This window comes from Myotis lucifugus, unplaced genomic scaffold, assembly GCF_000147115.1.
Source record: "Myotis lucifugus unplaced genomic scaffold, Myoluc2.0 scaffold_74, whole genome shotgun sequence".
In the NCBI taxonomy this organism is placed as follows: Eukaryota; Metazoa; Chordata; class Mammalia; order Chiroptera; family Vespertilionidae; genus Myotis; species Myotis lucifugus.
In genome coordinates, this window is record NW_005871122.1 from 4,045,500 (window position 1) to 4,070,730 (window position 25,231).

Here is a 25,231-nt window from a genome sequence, read left to right on the forward strand (position 1 = left end):
CAGAAGTGGGATATCTAGATCATATAGCAATTCTATTTATAATATTTTGAGGCACATCTATATTGTTTTCCATACTTGATTTTTCATTTTAAATTCTAACCCATAGTGCACAAAGAGTTCCAATTTCTCCACATTCTGACCAACACTTATTAACTTTTGTTTTTTAAATTGTAGTCATTTTAACAAATGTGAGATTATATCTTATTTGCCCATTTTTAAACTGGGTTATTTATTTATTTATTTTATTGAGTTGAAGAAAGTCCTTATATATTTTGGATAGTTAGTTCTTATCAGACATGAAGTTTGCAAATATTTTCTTACATTCTGTAGGTTGCCTTTCCATTCTCATGTCCTTAGCTGTGCAAACACTTTTTAGTTTGATGTAGTTCTGTTTGTTTGTTTTGTTGATTGTGCTGTTGGTGTAATATCCAATAATTCACTGGCATGGGCTAATGTCATGAAGATTTTCTTCGAAGTTTTCATTTAGAGTTTTATAGCTTCAAGTTGTATGTTTAAGACTTTAATCCATGTTGTTATTTTTTGCGTATAATGCAAATAAGCATCAGCCTTTATTCTTTTGCATGTGGGTTTCCAATTTTCATAGCACCATTTGTTGAATAGATTATTCTTTCCCCATGTGTATTCTTAGCAACCTTGTCAAAGTCAGTTGACCATATATGCATGGGTTTATTTCTGGACTCTCCAATATGATTTATCTATCAACATGTGTCTATATGTCAGTACCACAGTGATTTAATTACTTTAACTTTGTAAAATATTTTGAAATCAAAGAGTAATACCTCCAGTTTGCTTATTTTTCTTAATATTGTTTTGGCTATTTGGGGTATTATGTGGTTCTGTATGAATTTCAGAATTATTTTGTTTCTATTTGTAGAAAATGCTAATTTGATAGGAATTTCACTAAATGATAGATTGCTTTAACAGTATTGTCTTTCAACACTTGAATGGGCTTTTCATTGATGACCTTTGTGTTGAGGTATTTTTCTTCTATTACTAGTTTGTTGCAAGTTTTTGATTACAAAAGGGTTTTGTATTTTGTTAAGTTTTTGTGTATCTATGAGATGATTATACCATTTTTATTCTGTTAATGTGGTGCATCACTTCAATTTACTTTCATATGCTGAATCATCTTTATATCACAGAGATAAATACCACTGATAAGGGTTATGATGCTTTTATAGTGTTTTTGGATGTGGAGTTTTAGAATTTTGTTGGGAATTTTGCATCTATGTTCATCCAGGATATTGTACTGAATTTCTTTCTTTTCTTTCTTTCTTTCTTTCTTTCTTTCTTTCTTTCTTTCTTTCTTTCTTTCTTTCTTTCTTTCTTTCTTTCTTTCTTTCTTTCTCTCTTCCTTTCTTCTCTCTTTCTAGTGTCTTTATCTGGCTTTAGTATCAGGGCAATGGTAGCCTCAAAAACAATGATGTTTATGTTTTAAAATTATCATACATACTCATTTTTTCACATTTTTATTTCTGTAGGTTAATCTCTTAGAACAGCAAATTAAAATGAAATTTACTTTGAAGATATAATGGAGCTGAAATAATATTTACTAAACAAATGTTTCAAAATGTTAAAATTACAACACATTTTTAAAGAGATCCCATTATCATTACCCCTTACATTTTTCAGCCTCTGAATTCTAATTATTTTTATTGTGTTAATTTGGTTCTTATTGTTATTTTATTACATTTATACTGCAGCACAATTAGTGCAAATGTATTTTCTACATTAATATGTCCCATTCCTTTATATCTAAGTTTGTCAAGTAAATATCTTTTTATGAATTATTTTACATAATTTGTATTTAATTTGAGATCATCCATTAAATTATATGTCAAAAATGTATTATTAGGCAAAACTATTAATAAAGGTATACTTTCTTCTTCTTCTTAAATGTTTTTTTACTCAAAACATTTTATTAATATTTTGAATTCTTTTTTTAAGGGGAGAATGATGATTTTTATTTTTATTTTAATATATTTTATTTATTTTTTACAGAGAGTAAGGGAGAAAGATAGAGAGTTAGAAACATTGATGAGAGAGAAACATTGATCAGCTACCTCCTGCACACTCCCTACTGGGGATGTACCCACAACCAAAGTACATGCCCTTGACCGGAATCGAACCTGGGACCCTTGAGTCCGCAGACTGATGCTCTATCCACTGAGCCAAACAGGTTAGGGCAATATTTTGAATTCTTAATGAAAAACTTTACACAAGTAGAAATTAGCATGAGTATGATGGTTGTTTTCTTTATAATAAAATACATATATTCAGATCAATCATCAATATGACAATACTGACTCTAGTTTGTATGAATTTTGTAAGAATTAAATTTTATTTCAGAAAAATATAAAAATAAAATAATATGTTCTGTTCTATTTGGAACACTTAAAAATATAGCATTGGTCAAATTTAAAAAGTTTATATATACATCAAGCTAGTGTGGTATGCTGGAGAGTGACCAGCATTTGTGGTGAGAAATCTTTAAACTTGTGTCTTCCCCTCCAACTAAGGGTACAAATTTGATCAAATAATTTAACCTATAACTCAGTGTTCCTGCTTCCTCTGAATCTAAGGTTTAAAGAGTGTGAACTAGTAGAAATTTATTGCACTTCTTATAATTTCTATGACTTTCACAATGTAAGCTGCTATAAACTAATCATTCTACCTTAAATATTTGTATCTATTTCACACAGATTTAAGGAAATGAAATGGCTCACTTGATAGTAGTAGTTTCTTTCAAATAAGTTAATACTTGACAAAACTTCATTAAACTGGATAGGCCACCCATGTGGCTACTGGCTTTACCAGTGAGTGAGTTTGCTTGAAGGGGATCGGAAGTACAGTAATATAAAAATACAGGATGCTTAAGACAGTTATGCATCTGTTTTACATTGTTGGCCCTTGACTGGATATTCCAGTATTATTAGGTATGGAAAGAATCTCTATCTTCTCCACAGTACAGAAGGTACTTTCAATGACACAGACCACAACATTGCTAAATATGAGGTAATAAAATATTTTAAAACTAAGAGTCCTTTTATTTGAAGAGAAGTAATGCAAAGTGAAAGTTTCTGCCACCTTGATGTACTCTGTGTGTGCTTTTTAATCTATTCTAACTTTTTATGTAACAGTCAAAGATATAAAGTAATGTTCCTTTGGTTAAACAGCCTTTCAAATATTTGCCATACATTATTCTTCCTTGGCTCATTTCATTGCATGAATTAATTTTGCTTCTTTTTGATACTTTTATTATCTTTTCTCTCTTCCTGTATTCAGAAATGACTTCATATATTTTAAATGTTAACTGGATTGTCCTTGGTAGTTCCCTTTACATCAAAGCTTATCTACATGATGCCAGACATTTCATTTGACACATGACTTTCACAATACTAGCGGATAGACTTTACTAACACATATTGGGCCTTTGATGGCCACAGCTTAAATTTATGGTTTTAGGGCAATGAAAGGTAATAAAATAGTCTAATTTTAGTTAATTTTGTATTAACATAAACTTGAAGTTCTACCAAAAATAATAAATATTTTCCAGTGGGTGTAAAACAAGTGAACAATAACAGTAAGAAGTGTCAGATTACAAACAACGTTCACATTTTCTAAATTATCTACTATTTTTTATCTTATATCTTATTCTAAAATGTCAGTGTGGTTTTTTTATTGGATGTGTACTTTGTTTTAAAAATTACCATTTATTCCATTGGAGTTACAGAATAAGTTCAAAATACAACTGGGTAAGTATATAGCAGGAAACTGGTAAAATTACTTTACAACACATCACAAGACATGACGCAACATGTCACATAATAAATGCATGTGGATTTTATTAAATAAAAACTAATAATGCTAGCCACTCTAAGTTAGAAAACCAGGTAGGAAAAAGTGTTTATCCCAATTTATTGCCAAAGAATCCTGGACAAGATTTTTCACAAACCATTCATATTGCATTTAAATATATCTCATTTTAATATTATTTCTCCAAAAGATAACTTTTTAATGATATATATTACATAACATAAATATATTAACCATAAAGTTACATACCTGCAAATCATTTATATTTTATTTGCATTAATTAACAAATTTTAGGTGCATGCTATACACATTTCACATTTGAAAACATCATAGGGCATTTTTTCTGATATAAAAAGATGAAAAAACTAAGAATTAAAGGAAGAATTAATCTTGTTTAAATGTACATATTAACCAAAACAATCTAAAGGTTCTATGCAATTCTTATCACAACTCAAATGGCATTTTTAACAAAAATAGAAAAACAATCCTAAAATTTGTATGGAACCATAAAATACCTCAAATAGACATATCAATCTTGAGAAAGAACAAAGTTGGATGCATTACACTTTCCGATTTCAAAGTATGTTATAAAGGTATAGTAATCAAAACAATTGGGATTGGCATTAAAATAGACAAATAGGCCGAAACCGGTTTGGCTCAGTGGATAGAGCGTCGGCCTGCGGACTGAAAGGTCCCAGGTTCGATTCCGGTCAAGGGCATGTACCTGGGTTGCGGGCACATCCCCAGTGGGAGATGTGCAGGAGGCAGCTGATCGATGTTTCTCTCCCATCGATGTTTCTAACTATCTATCTCTCTCCCTTCCTCTCTGTAAAAAATCAATAAAATATATTTAAAATAAAAAAATAAAAAAATAAAATAAAATAGACAAATAGGTCAATGTAACAAAATAGAGAGCCCAGAAATAAATCATGAATATATGGTTAATGTATTTATGATAAAGGAACTAAAATGTATAATGGTAAAAGGATATTCTCTTCAATAAATGGTGCTGGAAAAATTGGACAACCACATACAAAAGAAATGAAAATGGATACCTATCTTACACTATACATAGAAATAAACTGAAAATGATTAAAGACTTGAATGTAAAATCTGAAAACATAAAACTCCTGGAAGAAAACAATAGCAATAAACTCATTGACATTGTCTTGGCAATGTTTTCTTGTATTCGACACACAAAAAAACAAAGAAAACAAAACCAAAAAGAAAAAGAGTACATAAAGAAGGGCTTCTTTCTTCATAGCAAAAGAAAGTATCAAAAAAATGAAAAAGCAACCTATGAAATACAAGAAAATATTTGCAAACCATATGTGTGATAAGAGGTTCATCTGAAAATAGATAAGAAACACATTATAACTCAATAGCAAAAAATTCCAATTTTAAAAAGGTCAGAGGATCTGAGAAAACATTTTTCCAGAGGAGACATACAAATGATCATCTGGTACATGAAAAAAAAGTGCTTAGCATCACTAATCATGAGGGAAATGCAAATTAAAATCACAATGAGATATCAACTTATAGAATGAATATTATGAAAAAGACAAGAGATACCAAGAGTTGGCAAGAATGTGGAGAAATGGGACCCCCTGTGCACTGTTGGTGAGAATGTAAATTGGTACAGTCACTATGGAAAATAGTACTGTGTAAGGTTCCTCAAATATTTAAAATAAAACTACTATGTATTTTAGCAATCCCACTTCTAGGTCTAGATATCCAAAGAAAAATAAAAACAGAGATATCACCACTCCCATGTTCATCACAGTATTATTCATAACAGCAAATTTATAGAAACAAACTAAGTTTAAGTGCCCAGTAAAAGATGAATGGATAAAGGATATATAGTGGAATATATATTATATAGAGTGGGATATATAATGGAATATTATCCAACCATAAGAAATAAGGAAACCCTGCTTTTTATGACAATATTGATGAATCTTGAAGGCATTATGCTAAATAAAATAAGCCAGACAGTGAAAGTATATACTCAAAGTACCACTCTAGATATGTGGGATCTAAAAGAAAAAAGAACAAAAAGTCATGGAAACTGATATTAGAAAAGTAGGGATTGACAGAAATAGGGAGAGCTTGGTAAGGGTACAAACTTTCAACTATAAGATGAATAAGGTCTGAAAATATAATATAAAAATGGTGACTAGAATTGATAACACTTTATTGTATAATTGAAATTTCCTAAAATAGTAGAAACTTAAATGTTCTCACCAAAACACAATGTTTATAAATATCAAATCACCATATGTTCACATTAAATATCTGATTATTTTATTTGTTAATTACACATCAATAAAACTGAAATTAAATAAAAAAATTATTAAATTGTAATATTGGAACATTTAGGAATACTACCATATTAACTATTGAGATAGAATGTTAATATCCTTTAAAACAGTGATGGCGAACCTATGACACGGGTGTTAGAGGTGACACGCGAACTCATTTTTTTGGTTGATTTTTCTTTGTTAAATGGCATTTAAATATAAAAAATAAATATCAAAAATATAAGTCTTTGTTTTACTATGGTTGCAAATATCAAAAAATTTCTCTATGTGACACGGCACCAGAGTTAAGTTAGGGTTTTTCAAAATGCTGACATGCCGAGCTCAAAAGGTTCGCCATCACTGCTTTAAAATGTTCTAATGAGTTAAAGTTCTAAATGAAGTTAATGAGCACATTATTGCTGATTATTTAAGACAAACTATAAAATAATTTGTAAGAGTATCAATTTGTATTATGTAGCATGAGAGATTATTTGGTTAAAAAAAAACTAGTGATTTAAAACTTTCTTGGGCCCTGGCCAGTGCTGCTCAGTTGATTGAGCATGCTCCTGTGCAACGAAGGGTTGCAAGTGGTTCTATTCCCAGTCAGCACATGTGCCTGGGTTCCAGGCTCAATCATCAGTAGGGGGCATGCAGGAGGTTAGCATATCAACATTTCTGCTCTCACATCAATTTTCTCTCTCTCCCTCTCCCTTTCTCTCTCTCAAAATCAATAAAACATCTTTAAAAAAAAACTTTCTTGGTTGAATAAATTTTCCAAGTGTAGAATCCTGATATTGTTTTCATTTGCTGCTCCTTTTGAATAGGCTTCTTGCTCTCTGAATGCACTGCTCTATAGTAATTGAAGCCATTTTTCTAGAGTTGATGATTTCCCCCCATTAATATAATGATTTTTTTGCTCTATCATTGATACAAGTGTTCAAAGGTCCCCTTGATTCTTAGTGGTTCGAAGACTCCCAGATCTCCTTGTCTGTTTTAGTGCTTGATTTTATTTCTGCGTGGAAAACAGCATGGAGTATCCTCAAATGTTTTCAATAGCACTAGCATATGATTCAGTAATTCTATTGTTGGGTATATACAGAAATCAAACAAAATCAATATCTCAAAAAAGGTATTTGCACTTCTTATTCACTGCAGCATTATTCACAATAGCCAAGATATGGAAATACTTTAAGTGTCCATCAGCAGACAAACAGTTAAAGAAAATGTGACATATAAGGAGGCAGTGAAATATGATTCACTTTTTAAAAAGAAGGAAAACAGAATTAGTAAAATAAGCCACAGAGAAAGACTAATATTGTATAATCTTATATGTTGAACTTAGAAATGTATAACTTATACAAGCAAAGAGTAGAATGGAGGTTGTCAAGAGTGGGAGGTTGAGAAACTAGGAGTGTGTTGGTCAAAGAATACAAAGTTTCATTTATGAATAAGTAATACCGGAGATCTAATGTGTAGAATGATGACTTTGGTTAATGCACATTGTATTGTATAACTGAAATTTGCTAGAAGAATAGACCTTGAGTGTTCACACCACACACACAACCCGCACACATATGCACACACAGTGTGTTGTGTTCAAGGTGATCTATATGTTAAGCAGACCTAATGACATGATGTATATGTATTTGAAAACATTATGTTCTTCATCATAAATATACACATTTTTGTCAGTTATAACTCCATAAAGCTGGGAAAAAAATTTTAAAGAAAGAAAAAGCACTAGAAAATGTCAGAGCTCAGAATTGGCACTGAGAAATAATTTTAGTGAAGTCTCTGACAGATAAGGACTTAAAACAATTGATTTCTAATCTCTGATACCTTGTTTTATAGCACTGAATTTTTCTGAAGGTAAAAATAATACATGCAATTGTTTCATATGTTTTTATATGTTTCAATTGATATCTTACTTTGTTTTCTGAGTCATATCTCCCCAACTATCTACAACAAAAGACTTTGGAGCATTGTCGTGTCTTCCCTCATATAATCATGTTCTCCTCAACACTCTTCTCTTTAATGCCATCTGTGTAGGAACACTTACCCCTTCAAACTAGAAAACAACCACCTATTCCCCTGATTCACAGCATGAACAGATTAATGCAATGATTGCAACATTTTTTATGCCAACAGAATCCTTTACTGTCTCCTGAAATAAGCTGATTTAGTGCCATTTTTTGTCATATAAATTGAAGTGATGTTATGTTTTAAAATATATTTATTCAAACATTATGCTTAGTTCATGTATCTGGATTTATCTTGTTAACGGTAAAATGGTTATTATTTTGTGACCTCTTATTCTACTTCAACATGAGTATATAAATGTTGTTAGATAGTTTGCACATTTGCTTTCAGATACAGTCAGTGCCAAAGGCCAGACTGCAGTACCATAAAGAGGAAATAAGTCAAACAAATAAAGAGTAAGTATACAAATGTCAAATAACATGTTAGAATGTAAATAAAATAAAATGTTCCCTCTTACCCTGACAGCAATTACTTTATGCTCTAAATCATGAGATATGACTATCCCCATATTAAACGTTACAATGATATTAGTGAGTGTAACTGCATTTAATTACATATTTTTAAATGGCATTTCACTATATGACCTTCCATAGCAGTGAAAAAAATTCTCTATGACTTTTCTGTCCTTCATTAAATCCTTTATTTCAGTTGGGTAAATAAAATCAAGTGAACTTATTTATTTAAAAATATGTTTTTATTGATTTTAGAGAAGAAGAAGGGAGAAGAATAGACAGATGGAAACATCAATGAGAGAAACGTTGATTAGCTGCTTCTGGCATGCCCCCTGCTGGTGATTGAGCCTGCAATGAGGGCATGTGCCCTGACCCAGAATCCATTAGGTGACCTCATGTTTGATGGGTTAATGCTCAACCATTGAGCCACACTAGCTGGGCAAGTGAACTTATTACTTATTTTTTTAAAAGAATTTTCAAATATACAAACTTTGCTAACTACAAAATTTTGTACAACCCTTTATTTAAAAAAATACATTTTTTTAATGTATTTTATTGATTTTTTACAGAGAGGAAGGTAGAGAGATAGAGAGCTAGAAACATGGATCAGCTGCCTCCTGCACATCTCCTACTGGGGATGTGCCCGCAACCCAGGTACATGCCCTTGACCGGAATCGAACCTGGGACCCTTCAGTCAAACTTTGCTAACTACAAAATTTTGTACAACCCTTTATTTAAAAAAATACATTTTGAAACATTTTTTATTTACCTAATTCACTCTTGGGAATAGATTAAACTGGTCCAATAAATAAGCACACTTTCCCCCTGCCTTTCACTTAGATAATACCTGAATTATTAAAGGATTATTTTTATAAAATATTTTTTAAACACCTTTAGAAAAGGAGGCACTGTAACTTCCCCTTGCAACACATTCTAGTGCTTAGGATATTCAGCCAGGAAGTACTTCTTTTCTGAAATGCAAACCTATCCCCTCTTGTCCTATATTCAGTGAACAGAGATAAAAAACTATTCATTGTTACTGTACAAGATCTTTTTCACATAACCCCAAGCTAATAATAAATCTCTCCAAGCTTTTTCTTTTTTATGTTTGAATAAACCCATCCATTCACACCTTCTCCATGATATATTTCAAGTAAAGCTTGTAGGCCTGCTCCAATTTTTTTAGTTCTCATATCAGTTTCCATTCATGTTTTCTAGCTACAAGATGTAACACTCGAGGTTTCTTTGCCAAAATATAGAACTTCCTACCTCAGCGGTTATTTGTAAGATTGCAAGAGTAACTGAGATGAAACCTCTGTAGTTTACTATAATGCATTTATATCAATTAAGTTTGGAGTATCAGAACAAGCAACATTTCTTGAAACCACTTTGAGATGACAGAAAGCAGAATTAGCATATATTATCAATCTAATCCTTCTACAGTGGAACCATTTCTGTAGCAGTCTGAACTGTCATGCAACAGGCATAGTTAGCGCTTCAATCCAAAGGATGATTGTTGATAGTTTGCAATGAAAATGACATACAGGCCGAAACCGGTTTGGCTCAGTGGATAGAGCGTCGGCATGCGGACTGAAAGGTCCCGGGTTCGATTCCGGTCAAGGGCATGTACCTGGGTTGCGAGCACATCCCCAATAGGAGGTGTGCAGGAGGCGGCTGATCGATGTTTCTCTCTCATCGATGTTTCTAACTCTCTATCTCTCTCCCTTCCTCTCTGTAAAAAATCAATAAAATATATTAAAAAAAAGAAAGAAAATGGTATACAGATGGCCATGAAACATATGAAAAAGTGCTCAGTAACTAATCATCTGAGAGATGCAAATTAAAATGATGATGAGGTATCACCTCACACTTGTCAGAATGGCTATCATCAACAAATCAACAAACGACAAGTGTTGGCAAGGATTTAGAGAAAAGGGAACCCTAGTACACAGCTGGTGCAGCCACTGTGGAAAACAGTATTGAGTTTCCTCAAAAATTAAAAAAATGGAACTCCCTTTTTATCCAGTTATCCCACTCTAATAATATATCACAAGAAACCCGGAACACCAATCTGAAAGAATATATGCACCCTTATGTTTATAGCAGCACAATTCACCATAGCTAAGACTTGGAAAACAGTCCAAGTGCCCATCAACAGATGAGTGTATAAAAAAAAAAGCTGTGATACATTTATACAATGGATACTATGCAGCTGTAAAAAAAAGAAAGAACTCTTACCATTTGCAATAGCATGGATAGACCTGGAGAGTATTATAATAAGTGAAATAAGCCAGTCAGAGAAATACAAGTATGATATGATCTCACTCATATGTGGAATTTAAGGATCAAAATAAACTGATGAGCAAAATAGGTCTATAGACATAGAAGGATGGAACAGACTGACAAATTTCAGAGGGAAGGCAGTGGTGGGGGAGTGGAAATTAATTAACCACAGGGGAATTTATATGCATATATATTTAGCCCATGGACACAGACAATAGAGTGGTGAAGGCCTGGAATGGCAGGTGCAGGGTGGCGGGGGTCAATGGGAAAAAAACACACACAAAACAACAAACAAAGGGACATCTGTAATACTTTCAACAATGAAGATAAGTTTAAAATAATAAAAAATGAATTAAAAAAAGCTGTTTTTATAGATTATCATAGAGATTAATCATGCATCAACTCAGAAAAAAGATATATATTATTCAAAGAATATTTTTTCATAACAAGGATATTAAATTTAATTTGAACTTTAAGGTCCTGATCCTTTCTAATAATAGACAAACATGGTAATTGACCATACCTTTGCTACGTCTCCCATTGGCTAATCAGCACGATATGCAGATTAACCACCAACAAAGATGGTGGTTAATTTGCATATACCGGCTGGGATCGAAGACTGAAGACAACGTGGAAGAGAAGCGCTACAGAAGGAAGCAAAGTAGAGGCAGCGGAGCCAGGAATGGAGCCAAGGCTGTGGAGGTGGGAGGTGGGAGGGGAAACCCAGCCGGAGCGGCTGGGAGCAGGAGGAGAAACCCAGATGCAGCGGCTGGGAGTGGGAGGGCAAACCCAGCCAGAGCGGCTTGGAACAGGAGGAGAAACCCAGCTGGAGCGGCTGGAAGCAGGAGAAAAAAACCCAGCCACAGCGGCTGGGAGCGGGAGAAAAAAACCCAGCTGCAGGAAGCCCTATTCTTGTAGGAATCTTCCTGAAATGGGCCTCTAGTAGTTTAATAAAGAAGATAAAGTTTAGCCCTAACCGGTTTGGCTCAGTGAATAGAGCTTTGGCCTGCGGACTGAAGGGTCCCAGGTTCGATTCGGGTCAAGGGCATGTACCTTGGCTGCGGGCACATCCCCAGTAGAGGGTGTGCAGGAGGCAGCTGATTGATGTTTCTTACCCATTGATGTTTCTAACTCTCTATCCCTCTCCCTTCCTCTATGTAAAAAATCAATAAAATATATTTTTTTTTAAAAAAGAAGAAGATAAAGTTTATCAAACTTGGTCATATGAATATGCATTATACAGGCCAATGATTTCTTAAGTCAGGTGATGATATTAAATCCTTTATTGGTGAAGACTGAACAGGGATAAAGGATACAGAAGAGCACTATAGGAAAAGTTTATAGGGTAGAAACAGAAAGGCTAGAATCCCCTGAAATACCTGTGGATCTTTGTTCCATAGTCATTATAGCAAGAGCAGGAATATCACAGAGCTACGTGGAGCATCTGTTTTCAACAGTTTTCAACAGCAGCAAAATGCCAAGAGTATTGTAGCAGTAGAGCAGGGGCCTACTGATTAGTTTTTAAATCTCCTCTTTGTGAAATATTTTTAATACTTTGGACAAGTAAACCCCCCATTCTCATCATTGCTGAGCTAAGAGTCTCAGTGTATGTATCTTAAATATTAAATACTGAATAATAAAGTGACAGATTTATTTCCAGTACTCCACATACCTTCCCAAGCTTTCTTTCTCTTTAGCTGCTTGTTAAAAATTGCCATCCTAATACAAGAAGCTCAGGGTTTTCTTTTCAAACCTTCTTCATAACAAAGGAGGCCCTGTTACCCATGAGAGCTACACCATATTGCATTTCCTGATATAGCCTAAAGTGCATATCTGAAACACTGATTCAATAATTAAATTAATGTAATCATATATACTTCAGAAGTCCAAGTTTTCATTACTAATCTCAGGTTTCACATTAGTGATAACAAAAAAACTTAGAAATTTTTGAAACTCAGCTACATAAAATCCTATCTAATAAATAGGGAATATGCTAATTGACTCTCATGCCATTGCAAAGATGGGGGTGCCCACAGCCAATAAGGAGGGAATAAGCTAATTGACTGTCACGCCCTCAAAGATGGCGGTGCCCACAGCCACAAGATGGCCGGCAGGGGAGGGCAGTTAGGGGCGACAAGGCTGGCAGGGGATGGTAGTTAGGGGTGACTGGGCTGGCAGAGGAGGGCAGTTGGGGGGACCAGGCCAGCAAGAGAAGGCAGTTGGAAGCAACTGGGCTGGCAGGGGAGCAGTTAGGAGTTGATCAGGCTGGCAGGGAGTGGTTAGGGGGTGATCAGGCTGGTAGGCAGGAGAGCAGTAGGGAGCCAACAGTCCCGGATTGTGAGAGGGATGTCCACCTGCCGGTTTAGGCCTGATACTACAAGATCGGGCCCAAACCAGCAGTCGGACATTCCCCAAGAGGTCCCAGATTGGAGAGGGTGCAGGCTGGGCTGAGGGTCACTGCCCACCCCCCAGTGCACGAATTTCATACACCGGGCCTCTAATAATGTTATAAAAGGAAAACTATTCACTTGAGAACACCAAAGCTGCTAATAATGAGTTATTCAAAGTTTTACTCTGTATAACCACAATATAATAATAGAGTTGACTCATGAAAATACACATATAGAAAGATTGGAAGCTTTTTAAAAAGAGTTAAGAAGTATATACATTGCAATTCTACAATATTTACTATATTTAAATTGATAGTTAAAAAAATCTTAACAATCATATTGAAAATGTATTTTCATTCCCATTTAAAAACTGAAATACCAATGATATTTTTCACAGAAATGGAACAAACTATCTTAAAATACCTATGAAACAACAAAAGATGCCAAATAGTCAAAGCAATATGGAGAAAGAACAAACCTGGACGCAACACACTTCCTGATTTTAAACAATAATACAAAGCTATAGTAATAAAACACTATGGTGTTGGCATTAAAAAAGACATATATGTCAATGGGATATAACTGAGAGCACAGACATAACCTCACACATGTATTATCACTTTATTCATGACAAAATAATCAAGAAATACAATGGGAAAATGGTGCAGGAAAAACTGGACAGCCACATTCAAACAAATACAACAGACCACTATCTTTTACCATACACAAAAATCAATTCAAAATGAATTAAAGATTTAAATGTAAGACCTGAAACCATAAAACTCTTAGAAGTAAACATAGTCATTAAACAACCTGACATTGGTTTGGCAGTGATTTTTTTATATTTGACATCAAAAATAAAGACAATAAAAGCCAAAATGAACAAGTGGGACTACAATAAACTAAAAACTTCTGCACAGCAAAGAAAACAATCAACAAAATGAGAAGGCAACCTATGTAATGGGAGAACATATTTGCAAACTATGTATCTAATAAGGAATTAGTATCTAAATATATAAAGATCCTGTACAATTCACTAGTAAAATAACAATCTACTATAGCAGTGGTTGGCAAACTCATTAGTCAACAGAGCCAAATATCAACAGTACAACGATTGAAATTTCTTTTGAGAGCCAAATTTTTTAAACTTAAACTATATAGGTAGGTACATTGTTATTAACTTAATTAGGGTACTCCTAAGCTGGCCTTTGCTAAAAACGTCCTCAATCTGATTGAGGTACGTTAGCTGAGGTCAACCCCTTCCAACTCTCCCATCCACACTCCTCTTGTATACTTGTTTCGTCTATCTCCTTTCGAACATCCTCTCTGTATGTCCAAACCATCTCAACATACCTTTCTCAATGCTCGACACTACATCTTCTTTCACTCCACAACGTTCCCTAAAATTAACTTAATAAACTTTACTTAAAGTTTTAAGTCTTAGTTAAACTATAGGTACGTTGAATAAAACTAGATATCATACTTAATAACGATATTATTAATTGATAAAATTAAATTCCTTACAACTTACCTTACAATATCCATAAAATTAAATCATGACAATGACTGACAAACACTAATGTGAACAATGGCCTTGCATCTCCTTGGAAAGTTTGGGTAAGTCAGGTTTGTATGTTGTTGTTTTTAATTTTAGGCACGATTCCAGGTTCTCATCAATAAGACAACTTCTCAAGTTACTCTTGATAAGGTTCATGCTTGAAAATGATTGTTCACATAAATAAGTAGACCTGAATAAGGAAAGAACAGCAAACGCTAGTTTTTTCAGTTGATTATATGAGTCAAGAATACTATTCCAGGTGTTAAAAATCAACATATCTTCCTTCTCCAGGTCTTCAAAGCAGACTACTTGTGCTGTGAACTAAGTTCACATTTGTTTTTCTCCAATATTTCTATATCAGCACAAAGGCATTCAAATTTTGATCTCCACAGTTCTTTGTTATTTAAATCCAGAAATTGCATTTCAAAGTTGCCAATGTCAATATTAAAAGGAGAAAAATTTAATTCTGTTACAGTAGCATTGAGAGGTTTTTTTTTAACAAAGGCTAACGTCCCTTTGCTGTTTCTGAATTCCTGAACCCTGTTGAGAAAAGCTTCCCTCATATTTAAAAGTGTTCTTTTGAAATAGCAAATGTCAATATCAGAATTATTTTCTTGGCAATGTTTCAACAGGCTTGGAAAGTGAATCAAAGTTTCTCTTTCAAAATCTTGAGCAAAAAGAGAATTTGTTTTCGAATGAAATAACTTCTTCTAACATCGAAAAAACTGTTTCCTTTCCCGTGTAGTTTATGATTAAGCTGATTTAGAGGAGACTTAACATCTACCATGAAATAAAATTTTTGGATCCACTGATCGTTCCTTAGTTCTGGATAGTGAACACCCTTCTCAAGGAGAAATGCTTTAATTTCTGTTAATAAGGAAGCAAAACGTTTCCTTTTGATAGCCAACGTACCTTGTTATGCAGCAGAAGATCTGCGTACTCACTCTCCATTTCAACTAAAAGTTCTTTAAATTGGTGATGATTAAGAGCTTTAGCTATAATGGAGTTGATCATCTTAATCACCAATTCCATAACTTTGCAAATTTCTTCTGGAAATGTCTGCGCACAAAGCGCTTCTTGATGAATGATGCAATGGTAAGTATCTTGTGATTAATCTTTTCTTTCAAAATAACAACAAACCTGTTTCTTATGCCAGTCATTCTTTTCGACCCGTCTGTTGAAATTGAGACAATTTTACCGAGTGGAATATGATGTTTTTCAATGCACTCAATTACAGCATTTGCTATATCCTCTCCACGTGTTTGACCTTTGAGTGGCAATAATCCTAAAAGTTCTTCTTTAGGACCTGTAGATGAAATAAATCGTACAAAAAGTGAAACTTGTGCTGTATCATTTATGTCACAAGACTCGTCAACTGCTATTGATAAAGCTGAAACCAATTTAAGATCTTTGACTTGCTGGTTGGTTATATTCGAATACATTTTGACTGTTCTATCTTTCACTGTTTTAACAGACAATGGTAACTCTTTAATTTTTTTTAGAATATCTGCTTTGTTCTTAAAATCCTGAAATAGCTCTTCAGATGCATTTATAAAACAACTTTTTATGTATTCGCGGTCTGTATATGGTTTTTCTCTCTTAGCAATCTCTTGACTAACCACAAAACTTGCAGTATTAACATTGTTGGAAGATTGCATCCAGTAATTAAATACAGAACTTGATTTTTCTTGACTCTTCTGAAGTTCCTCAACTGCTTTCTTCCTTACATCACTGACAGGATATTTAGTACTAAATGACACGTGTTTAGTTGTAAAGTTTCTCTCCAAATTTGATTTCTTGTTATGCGCCAATTTTTCCTGACAAATAAGACAGGTCGGAAGGCCATTTAAATTTTGAATAAATGCGAAAGTCTCAGTCCATTCAACTTTAAATTCATGGTTTTCACCTTCCGTTTTTCTTTGCTTCTTCTTTCTAGCCATGTCAAACAGGGCACCTAAAAAAATGTTTCATTTTATAATAATAAAGCCACCAACACAAAATAATTACAATAATTAAATTGATGACAAAAATACCTGTAGGATTTGCAGCTGGTTGGAAAAATACAGGTAACTTTATGCTTTGAGTAGGTACTTTTGTCACCCGCGCGCGATTTGCTGACGCGACTAGCACTAACCACTGCACAATGAGGCTGCTGACTGGCTCACTCAACTCGGGCATGAATCGCGCGCCTCCCCCGCCTGCGCCGTGTCTCCAGTCGCCCGACCGACCAACACCCCCACTTCTTCTAACGCCACTTCTTCAACATAGACTTGCCTAGGCCGAAAACTGACTTCTGCACATGGGCCACGAAGTTTCAATAGCACTGTACATGTGGTATTTGTGGAAGAGCAACACTCAAGGGGCCAAAGAGTCGCATGTGGCTCGCGAGCCACGGTTTGCCGACCACTGTACTATAGTATATGCATGCATACAAGTTCTTTGGTTGATCTCTCCCTTTTCCCCACCCTCCCCTACCTACCCTCTGAGGTTTGACGGTCTGATCGGTGCTTCTCTGTCTCTGGATCTGTTTTTGTTCATCAGTTTATGTTGTTCATTATATTCCACAAATGAGTGAGATCATGTCATATTTATCTTTCTCTGACTGGCTTATTTCGCTTAGCATAATGCTCTCCAGTTTCATCCATGCTGTTGCAAATGGTAAGAATCCCTTCTTTTTTACAGCAGCATAGTATTCCATTGTGTAGATGTACCACAGTTTTCTAATCCACTCATCTGCTGATGGGCACTTAGGTTGCTTCTAAATCTTAGCTATGGTAAATTGTGTTGCTATGAACATAGGGGTGCATATATCCTTTCTGATTCTTGTTTCTAGTTTCTTGGGATATATTCCTAGAAGTGGGATCACTGAGTCAAATGGGCGTTCCATTTTTAGTTTTTTGAGGAAACTCCATTCTGTTCTCCATAGTGGCTGCACCAGTCTGCATTCCCACCAGCAGTGCACGAGGGTTCCTTTTTCTCTATATCCTTGCCAGCACTTGTCATTTGTTGATTTGTTGATGATAGCCATTCTGACAGGGCAACACCTTGAATTTAAAGCATAACTTCAGCCCTAGCCAGTTTGTCTCAGTGGATAAGAGCCTCGGCCTGTGTACTGAAGGGTCCCAGGTTCAATTCCAGCCAAGGGCACATGCCTAGGTTGCGGGCTCGATCCCCAGTAGAGGGCGTGCAGGAGGCAGCCAATTAATGATTCTCTCTCATCATTGATGTTTCTATCTATCCCTCTCCCTTCCTCTCTAAAAAATCAATAAAAATATATTTAAAAATATTAGTGTGGGGAAAATTTTAAAAAATAAAAATGAAGCACAACTTCATGAATGTTTTATTGATTCAATAAATGTGCTAAAACATATGATGTATTTTAATATCCATTGATGTTAAAAAGAATCAGCAAGGGTACACTTATTTAGCAATAATATACAGTTTTCAAAAACTATTCCAACTAATGCAAAATCAAAATATGTTCTATCTTATGTTAAACATTGGCCTATACACTCATGTGAAAATGGTCGGGGCTATAACCTTTTCACAAGTATTTTGATGAAGTAAAATGAGAATGTTCTAATGCTTTTTAATACAAATCTACACTACATAATTTAAACGGTAATAGAATATATTTGCCAACCAGTCTCAGAACAGGTGTTAATAGACTTTGCGGAGTGGTATTGAACAAAGCAGAAAAATAATATACTCAAACCTGGAAATCCTCTCCATTATACTAATATATTTTCAATCAATAACCAAAATCCTATGAAATGTATAAGCTATTTTTAAAACCACATTCCCCCCCTATCCTTAACATTTAATCTCATTTCCTACTAGCAGGAAGACCCAACAAAGATGGAAGTCCTCTCCTTGCCAACCTCAGAGTATGTGCAAAATTGCCAGGGATCAGAGGAATTACCAGGGATCAGAATAAAATTCTATTCAGTAAAACACAGTTTAATATTCTGTCTCTAACAATTCTTAGCAAAATTAACCAATTCTCCCAATGTATTTCAACTGTTCCTTTCTTTCTTCTGAAATAACACTGGTCTTATGTTATAGCAGCAGTTTTGATCCCCAGGATCTCTTTTGTCTTACTCTCACTGTGCTGTCAATTGCATCTTCTAACCAATCAACTTCTACATGTAAATATCTTCCTCTTATTCTATGCATTTTCAAGGGTCTGAGTTCTTAAACCTCTTGTTTCCTCTGCTTTCCCTGATTTGTGTTTGACTTGCCACACCTATTCATCATTTAGAGTTCAGCACAGGCCTGGCTTCCTGTGGATGTCTTCCTGATCAAAGGGCAAAATTAGGTGGCTCTTCTCTTATACTTACTATTTGTATTTTATAAAACTTAAATATTTGTTTCCTCATGAAACTTTAATGTTATAAAAGGCATTAACTACACCTAGATTATATTAAGTTCATATACTAAAATTTAGCTAATTACCTCTCATATTTAAATATCTGATGAAGAAAAAAAATTAGTAGCAAGCAAGTGAGATATATATAAAAGCAAAGAAATAGATTACCAAATATCACTTTCCTTGTGAGTGAAGATAAAAACAATGACCCTTCTTAATAGTCGCCCAGTATATTCTATTTAATATTCTATGTAAAATGTAAAAACAGTTGCTTGTACATATAAAATGATCTTAGTTTATTTTCATTTTACATATCATAAATGCACATATTCATTGTTTATTTTGTCTAGCTCTTCTATAAACTGTTATTTTTATTGTGCTAAGGATTCACTTACTTATACTAGTTCCTAATACAATGTTTGTAATGGACTCAAGAAATATGGACTGAATGAATGAATAAATGCACAAACCCTTGCAACTATATATTGCAGATATAATCCAAGCTAACCCAAGCAAGACAGTTCATGCCTTGCAATTTCAAATACCACTCCCTGTCCCCAGAAAAATATCTAACAGGATAGAAATTGAGGTGGCCCAAGTATAAATTTTTAATTCTAAGTCTTTAAAATTATAATTTTGTAAGATGTGTTCTGTAATCTGAGATAAGAACATGAACCGGTCATATTGTTTTTAAAGTACCCATCTCATTTTTCTCCTATACACCTCCTAATCCCACATATATTATAGCTTTTCAAAGTAGTTTGCTTCTTTTCTTTTTCTTCCAGAATTTATATCTCTATCTCTTTCTTTCTTGCTGATTATGAGAAAAGTCTACACATCCTTCAAGATTTAAGATAATAATAGTTTATCTTTTTATGTTACTTTCCTTCTATTCTCTCCAAAATAATTCTAGTATACACATTGCATTTCCATTTTTATTTATTGATTTATGTCTAAAATTGAGTTCTAAATCCTTATAAAGTAAGGATGCATATTATATCCTGTTTTCTGTTTGATGTCTGCAATGTGTTCCCAGAACATGTTCTCTAGCAGCAGTATGTGTTGAATCAATAAATTAATGAATAAATAACAAATAGAAATCTCCCATTTCTTTACCTTTGACCATATCTGGTTTTCCGGTGTCTTAGGACATGGTAAGTGTCTTCAACAGTAGTAAGGATACAAATACTATTGTTTAATTAGAAAAATAATGAAAAATAACAGGAGTGTCAGGAAAGGCATCCTAAGTATGACTCAAAATTCAGATGCACTGGAAGAAAAGATTGGTAAATTTGACTCTATAAAAGACATGATGACATTGCGAAAACAAAAGCAACATTAAAATCAAAGATACACAGCAAACTGGAAGAAAATATTTTCAGTAGCTAATGCAAGGGACCAGAGCAATCTTAAGAAACTACAGAGAAACATTTTTAAAAAGATAAAAAAATATGTAAATGTAATTAAAAACTACTTTTTCAAAACATTTCTAAAAATGTTCCTTACATATGTACAAAGTTGTTTTGCCTCACTTATAATATGACAAATAAGAATTAAAATCATAATCAATGTATTTACCTATCACATTTGTAAAACATTTTTAAAATGAAAATTACTCAGTTGGTTTTCTGCAGGAAAATATTGACTCTCATTTATTATTGATAATAATGCAATTCCACACAGTCCTAATTAAAAAGAATTTTGAAATATCTAACAAATCACACTTTTTGTTGATTTCACCTCTAGAAATTTAATCTGAATATACTGCGTGGGACAAAAGTAGGTTTACAGTTGTTCATATAGAAAATAATACAATCATTAATAAATAATACAATAATAAACTCTGTGTTTTGAGTACTCATAACTGTAAACCTAATTTTGCCCCACCTTGTATACCTCTAATAGTAAAAAATACCTATGAATAATGTAATTGTTTGCAACATAGTTTTAGTTCAAACTATTGGGAAAATATAACTGTTTATAAATAGGAGACTTGGCTTAATAAACTGTTATATGTACTGAGTGGAGTGCTAGATAGTCATATGAAGATATATATAAAGAGATTTTCATTATATGTCAGTCAGTGAGTAAATCAAATTGAAAAATTATCTATAGTATGTGTTTTATGTTGCATAAGAAAGGAGAAAAATTATAAAAGAATACATATGTTTGCTCATTTGAACTTAAAAAATATAGGAAATGTAAATTAGGTACTTGTGAGATTGATGATTTATGGAGCACTGATGAGAATAGATTAAAAGAGACACCATAATCTTGTCAGATAAATGATTTAAAATATCTTTTCTCATTCTATGGGGTGTTTGTTTCACTTTATTGATGATATTCATTGAAACACAAACATTTTCAATCTTAATGAAGTCAAATTTACCTACTTTTGAATTTGCCACTTGTGTTTTTGGTATTGTACTAACAAAGACTTTGCCTAACCCAAAATCATGAAAATTTAATTCTGTTTTCTTCTAAAGCAGTGGTTCTCAACCTTACTAATGCCGCAACCCTTTAATACAGTTCCTCATGTTGTGGTGACCCCCAACCATAAAATTATTTTTGTTGCTACTTAATAACTGTAATTTTGCTACTGTTATGAATCCTATTGTAAATATCTGATATGCAGGATGTATTTTCATTGTTATAAATTGAACATAATTAAAGCATAGTGATTAATCACAAAAACAATATGTAATTATATATGTGTTTTCAGATGATTCGACCCCCAAAGCCGGCCCACAGGTTGAGAACCGCTGTTCTAAAGTTATACAGCTTTTGGTCTTATATTAAGACCTATGATGAATATGAATATATTTTTGAATAGCTGTAGGTGTCAAAAAAAGAGTCCAAATTTATTATTTTGCATGGAAAAAACAGTTGTTTTAGCACCATTTGTTAAAAAGACTACTCTTTTCTTATTATTTTTATTCATATAAACAATAAATTTTGAAAGTGTCTTATGATATCCTTGTTGACAAGATGGAGAAATGTTCATTGGATAATTATGCAGTTCAGTTGATTTAGAACTTGTTATATTTCATATGTCAAATTTGTTTTCTCGTTCATTTAGAAATAATTGACATATATCACTATATAAGTTTAAGGCATACAACATGATAGTTTGATATTTATATACTGTGAAATTATTACCACAATAAGTTTACCTATTATCCATCTTTACACATAGACACAAAGAAAAGAAAATTAAGGGGGAAAAGTAAAGCACTTTTTATCTTGTGATGAGAACTCTTGGGATTTACGCTCTTAACATCTAGTGTGCATTTATAGAGCAGTGTTAGGTATAGTCTTCCTGTCGTATATTACAAGCTTAGTACTTTTTATTTTAAAACTGGACGTTCATACCTTTGGCCAACTTCCTCCAGTTCACCCTTGCCCCTTCACCTCTGGTTACCACAAGAAGTCTAATATTTTTACTATGGGGTGTTTTTGTTTTGTTTGTTTTAAGATTTTACATATAAGTGAGATTATGCAGTATTGTCTCTGTTTGACTTATTTTGCCTAGCATATTTCTTTCAGGTCCATCCATGTTGACATAAGTAGTAAAATTTTCTCTTTTTATGGCTGAGTAATATTTCCTTGGAACTGCCCCCCCCCCCACTGCACAAATTTCGTGCACCGGGCCACTAGTGTGAAATATAAAACTGAAACTTATGAACACAAACAGCAATTTGGTGGTTGCCAGAGGGAGGAGGGTGGGGGAAAAAAGTGGTCCTAATATGAGGTGACAGGAGATTTGATTTTGGGTAGTGGGCACATGGTCCTATATACATATTTTGTAATTTAGTAAACCACACATGAAACCTATATGTTCATGTTGACCAAGTCACCCCAATAAAATTAAAAAAATAAAATGTAAAAAAAAGGTATAAATGAGAAAGTTTATCATTTCAATGCCCTTTAGATTGCAATTGAAATGTATACATCGTTTATTTGGTTTTAACTAAGGGAATTTCTAAATTTACATGTTTATATATTCTTAGAGATAATACTTATTTCTGAAAAAAAGTATTTCTTATTCTAGTATCATCTATTTCAGTTACTACGTAAATCAATGTTTCATATTATTTTTCTTTTAATAATATTTTATAATTGTGACAAAAAGTATTTTATTATTGTAGTCATTGACATAAATAATCAATAAGCATCATAATGAAATTTAATTAAATTTAAATAAATAAAATACTTATTCTAAGGATACTTTCTGCAGAATTTCCAATCAATAATAATTTTACTTCTCTCTAAAATTTCTCTTTTAAACAAATGTTAGTCCAACAGATCTTAGAGCATATGGTTATTTCAAAGGTTTAATCTTTAATCTTAATATACAACACATATGTACTCCACAATGACAACTGTAATACATTAATTTTTAAGTTATCAATGGGCTATAGATTGCAGGACAACCTAAGCCAGCACTGATCTTATGTTAATGATTCCCAAAACTACAAAGATAGATGTTCATGTATAATCAATCTTAAAACTTGATACATTTAATTCACATCCTCTAAACTTACACCTAAACTAATTACAAAAAGAAAAACAACCAAAGCCCAAAGTTAGTAAAAGTCAGGGAACAACAAAGGTAAGAGCAGAGATAAATGAAGCAAACAAACAAAAAACAAATACAAGAATCAATGAAAGCAACACCTGGTTCTTTGAAAACATTAGATAATTGATAATTCTTTATCCAATCTCATAAAGAAAGAGGAAAAGAGAACCAAAATAAATAAAATCTCAAATAAAATGGGAGAAGTGACAACTGACACCACAGAAATACAAAGAATTTTAAGAAAACAATACAAACAATGATATGCCAAAAAATTGGACAATCTGGAAGAATAGATAAATTCCTAGACACATATGAGCTTCCAAGACTGAATCAAGAAGAAACTGAAAAAAAATGAGCAGACCAATTACACTAACAAAATCTAATTAATAATCAAAAAATTCTCAACAAAAAATCCTGTACTGCATGGCATCATAGGTGAATTTTACCAAATATTCAAAGAATTAATATCTATTTTTCTCAAACTATTCCAAAATTTCAAGAGGAGGGAAAGAGCCTAAGCTCATTTTAAGAGGCCATCATTACCCTGATTCCAAAACCAGATAAAGACATTATATATATATATATATGCAAAAATTTTCAACAAAATGTTAATAAATCAAATTCAGCTATATATGAATAAGAACATGCACAATGATAAAGTGGGATTTATTTCTAGCATGCAAGTTTGGTTCAACATTCACAAATCAATTAACATGATACATTACATGGATGCAGAAAAGCACTTAACAAAACCCAGCTTCTATTTGTGATAAAAACTCTCAGCAAAGTGGAAATAGAGACATATACCATGTTCACAGATAGGAAGAATTAACATCAATAAATGTCCATACTACCCAAAGTCATCTACAGATTCACCACAATTAGTATAAAAATACCAATGGGATACTTCACAGAACTAGAACAAATTAGCAAAACTGTGTATGGTGCCTCAAAAGACCCCAAATAGCAACAGTGAACTTGAGAAAGGACAAATTTGGAGGATTCTCCCTACCTGATATCAAACTATACTACAAGGCCACAGTAATCAAAACATCATGGCATTGGCATAAAAACAGACATGTAGATGAATGGAACAGAATAGAAAGCCCAGAAATAAATCCACTCCTCTATAGTCAATTAATATTTGACAAAGGAGGCAAGAACATACAATGGACTAAAGATAGTCTATTCAATAAATGGTGTTGGGAAATTGGACAGATATACACAAAAAATTAAAACTACACCACTATTTTACAATACATATAATAACCTCAAAATGGATTAAAGACTTAAATGCTAGACTTGAAACCATAAGTATCCAAGAAGAAATCATATGCAGTAAAATCTCAGACTTTTCTGATAGCAATATTTTTTCCTGATATATCTCCTCAGGGAGGGGAAATAAAAGAAAAATAAACAAATG